Genomic DNA, 642 nt, shown 5'->3' with positions numbered 1-642 from the left:
TAAACCCGAAACCCTAAACATGAATCCCGAGTCTCTAAATCTGAAACCCTAAACCCAAAACCGTAATCCTGAAACACTTAACCTGAAAGCCTAACCACGAAACCCTTAACTCGAAACCCTAAAACTAAAACTTTAATGTTGAAACCCGAAACTCGAAACCCAAAACAAGAAACCTTAAACCTTAAACCAAAAACCCTAAACCCAAAATCCTAAACTAGTAATCCCAAACCTGAAACCTTAAACCTGATACCCTAAACTCGAAACCGAAAATCTTAAACCCGAATCCCTAGTCATGAAACCCTAAACCCTAAAACCTAAACATGAAACCCGAACTCAACCCAAAACAAGAAACTTTAAACCTAAATCAAGAAACTCTAAATCCTAAACCCAAAACCATAAACCCAGAATCCGAAACAAGAAATCCTATACCCGAAACCAAAAAATCCTAAATCCCAAATCACTTAACCCGTAACCAAAAATCCTAAATCAAAAAATCTAAACCCGAAACCCTAAACCCGAAATCCAAAATGCTAAACCTGAAACCCTAATCCCAGAACCCTAAATCCGAAACCCTAAACCCTGAACCCGAAACGCTTAACCTGAAACCCTAAACTCAAAACCCTATACTTCATAAACCCTAAA

The sequence above is a fragment of the Cicer arietinum genome, unplaced genomic scaffold (genome assembly GCF_000331145.2).
Source record: "Cicer arietinum cultivar CDC Frontier isolate Library 1 unplaced genomic scaffold, Cicar.CDCFrontier_v2.0 Ca_scaffold_5769_v2.0, whole genome shotgun sequence".
NCBI lineage: Eukaryota > Viridiplantae > Streptophyta > Magnoliopsida > Fabales > Fabaceae > Cicer > Cicer arietinum.
Note: the sequence above shows the minus strand (reverse complement) of the source record.